The sequence below is a fragment of the Cupressus sempervirens genome, chromosome 5, assembly GCF_028749045.1.
Source record: "Cupressus sempervirens isolate cs-2001-9-10 chromosome 5, ASM2874904v1, whole genome shotgun sequence".
NCBI classification, from domain to species: domain Eukaryota; kingdom Viridiplantae; phylum Streptophyta; class Pinopsida; order Cupressales; family Cupressaceae; genus Cupressus; species Cupressus sempervirens.
The window spans coordinates 965,818,911-965,823,278 of record NC_143122.1 but is presented as its reverse complement, the minus strand read 5'-3'; positions in this window follow the sequence as shown (position 1 = coordinate 965,823,278).

Here is a 4,368-nt window from a genome sequence, read left to right as displayed (position 1 = left end):
ATTGTTTAAAAGGTGATATATTTATAGTTTTGCATATCAACACCCAAGGGTGGGAGTATGCAGGGTTGGCAATAATCTTGTTGAACTTTGTGTATTTCCAGATTTGGATGTGGGTATGACAAAAAAATTTCCATGGTAACATAGCATGTTGTAGCATTATTGCTATATGTTATGGATATGAGTAATAATTTGATGATTACGGGTTCCATTGAGGCAAGCTCTGTGTGTTTCAAGTTTTGATGCATATCATTATTTGGTATTTTGTAAACAATTTACATATGCTCGTGGCGAAATTAATTATAGAATTCCGAGCAAGTGTTTTTTTGTTTTGTTTAGGGTTTTAGTTGGCATCGGTACTGAGAAAAATAGTAGTATAGATATTAATCTACTTATATCTTCCATCAATTCATATTGTGTTTGATTTTCATACTCTCGACTATTAGCTGAAACTGAATAATGTAGCAATGTATAGTTTTAGCTAAGGCATTTTGTCATACAGTTCGCAGGAAGTTAAGGTATAAGTTTAATTTGGAATGTTTTTTTTTGTATTCGCTATACTTTGTCAGCTTTATGAGAATTAGAGTGAATGTTTCTCTATTTTCATGGTAAAGATTGGGGTTTTAAATCCAAGCCTATCTTATGAATTATATAAATACATACGAGTAAGAAACTCAGTCCAACCCATAGTGATTGTAATTAAACATCAGTATTTTAAAGTCTTTTGTGATATGCGAGTTGTAAGAAACTAAAACATAGATAAACCTTCGAGCATTTTCATTAAACGGTGGGAGGGCATTTAGTCAAATGGTTAGCTCAAAATTTATAAAAGTGCTGTAGTAGCATTTGTCAGCATATTGTTTTGTGTGCTGTTGGCAGTCAATGCCGTGGAGAATTGTTGTGTTGACTTACTTATCATCAGCAATAGGTTCCTTATGATAATTGGGAACTTGGTAATATTGTTGTTATCAACACCAGTCAAGATATCTTGTTGAAATAGTAAAAAGGACATTGGAGAATAAGTCGATATATATATATATCATTGCGACAACATAATTTCTCTGTAAGTTAAGAAAGAATGTAGAAAAGTATAGAGTTAAAGTAACTGTTGCTTATTGAATTGTGCATTTAATTTGATTCAGATTCACAGTTTCGTATGTTATTAAGATTCTAGTTATGGGTGGTAACATATTGTTAATTAGTTGGTGCAATTCAAAAATTGGTGTTAGCTTGTGAATTGACCATAAGTAGAATTTGCATTTGGATATTGGAATTTATGTGGAATACATGGTATCGCTATTGATGCTATATATATATATATATATATATATATATATATATATATATATATATATATATATATATATATATATATATATATATATATATATATATATATATATATATATATATATATATAAAATTTTACTTGGAGAAGTATGCCAGGCATGATTAAATTAGTTTGAATATGTTTTGAAGCATTTTGATGAACATTTATATGATGCTTAGAAAATTAAATTTTATGAATTAGTAATCTTTTATTATAAAGAGGAGTTTCAATTCATTATTGTAATGAAGTTATTTCAAGCATGAGACAGATTATGATTTGTATTGATGGTATGTCCTTTAAAACAAGAATATCATAGGCATTTTAATCTGTATCTTGGTCAATTCGAGGATAAATGTAGATGGTTTGGTTAGCTGGAAATTGATGTATAGTATGAAGATTCTGTGAGTATTGTTGAGCTGAGGCTAGTTCAATTGTATTTGCGTGATCTTGATATTATAGGTTTTATTTCTGATGAATAAACTATCTATACTTATCTTTGAACTTGGCAGAATACGATGTGTTACAAACAGGTTAAAGAATGTAGTATCATGTTGTATATTGATTTTATATCTATTGCATGTACATTCTTTGTATATCTGATTGAGGTGTATTTTAAGAATAGCTGTGATGAATGTATATCGAGGTGGCTGAATTTGGTTTATCCTATTCAGTTAATTAATTCAGTGATAACTTTAAAATAAATTGGGTGGGTTAACTACATATAAAAGATAATTGGCCTTACCTATAACTTAAACCTATATGGTCAAGTACGGAGAACAAGGCATATCTCTATTCTGTCGTTGACAAGTATAATAGAGAAACCCGTTATGTGTTGACTATGAGCATACCATACATGGATGCAGTATCTTAGTGCCATAACGATGACACCTCAGTATATATATGTTTCATTTACGTGTTATTCTTAGTGCGAGTTTAATTTTGCAATGATGAGTAAATGATTACTTCTTGCATATTATGAAACTGCGCTATGTTGAAGTAATCAGATATTTGCATTATATTTATGTATATGTTTATACTAACATGCATGCAGATGGATTACACTTTTTATATCAGTGTGTACTAAGCCCCCTTGCTGTGTTGTTTTGCATTATTGTATGTTTTTCCAAGTGCTTCGAGTTTACAAGTAGCTAAAGATGCTTATTGAAGTTCTTCCTAAATCATTATTCATTTGCTTGTAGGGTCCATATTTTGGACATAGGCATTTAAGGATGAGATTGTAGTTCATTATTGTACTGAACTCAATATGTTTTAGAACATTTATGGAATCGTATTTGGATGATGTTAACTTGTATTTTGAGGTTTTCAGATTGAGAATGGTTCAATCTGTGTACTTGTACTTGTATTAAGTGGAGTTTAGTAAAAAAATTTATTGCGTTCTTTGTACTTGTTATTGGATTCATTTTTATTGGTATTGTTAATAGTAGTGTTACATAGGTAATCTAACTCAAAGGTACCAAGATAAATCGACATCTCAACCTAGAGGCACACAAAGACACGTAAGAAACCTACTATGTAAGTGGGCAAGTGTCATCACATGAATCACAATAGAGTTACCATGGCAATCTATCAGAACCCCAGCCCCCTAGTGATCCCTATGAAGCCACTAGTATCCTCTCGTATTGATAAGGCATACTATGGATGCAAGGTCACAACTAAACGTTCTCTCTACTCCCATCCTAGTCTATACTAGCACTCAAGGCATGGGTGAGAACATACAAAGACTCTTATTAGGTTCATTTTACTCTCATTTAGTGTAATGTTTTCACTTATTAAACAACTTACAATGGGTTACCCTGGTAGCCACTTAGGGCCCCAGCCTCCATTGCAAGCCACTTCCTGACATTACATATAGATAACCTACCCTAGGCTCATGAAATCACAAATCAAAGAATTATAGTAAAATCACCTTAGCACTATACAAGTGACTAGAAAGCATCAAAAGGCAAATCACAATACCCATCAGTTCTAAATGAGCAACCAAAAAGTATCCCAATAATACTGATCGAAGACTCAAAAAGGTTAAGTCAAGTATCTCATAGCATATGTTTTGCTATCCCACATAGACAATGAAAACAATAACCGATAATATAATCACACACTTATCATAGAGCATACCAACACATTACCATAGTTGAGTTAAAATAATCAAGATCGAGTCAGCATAATACCACAATCACAGAACTCCCAAGCCTCTGGTTGACATCCTAGAACTGGTCAACACTCTTGTAAACCTAAACCCAAAACATAGGCAACATACAAATAAACAAAGTGTAGGTTTCATAGTTTGGTTTGGTTTTGAAACATAATGATGAGTTAAATGTAAGGTTTCAGTTTTCATTTCAAGTACGTTTCAAGTAAATTTTTTTTAGTTTACCCTACAAGTCAACCCATTCATTTATTCAATTAAAATATAGAATTACCTCATTATATTTTAAATAAATTTCCTAAAAATATCCAGAGGATAATTATTGATTTATTTAAATTATGAAAATAATTCCATTGATTTAAAATAAAACAATTTGAAATTTTATAAAAAATTAGGATTATTAATAATTAGATAAATCTCCATTTCTAATTAAATAACTTTCATTATTAAATAAATAAATTAACTTAAATTTGATTGGATTAATTAATTATTATAAATATAAATAAAATAATTATATTTTAATTAATTACTAAAAATTTAAAAATAGTTAATAAAATTTATTTATTAAATAGTAATAAAAATTAATAATTAATTTTTTTAATAAAAATAAATTTAAAATCAAAACACAATTTAAAATCAAAACACAATTTAATATCATCGATATTTATTTTTACAAGGCTCGCTAGCCTTACAAATGCAGGACCCTGCTACCGCAGGCCTGCGCCAGTAGTAGTATCCCGTACCACTACTGTCACAGTACTGCAGCAACAGTACATGGCCACTGAAAGGCATACAACGGTGGGGGGTGTGGGGTTTCCCACCCCTTGCCCAATTAATTTAATTTTTTTTTTTTAATATAATTTTAAAAAAATAT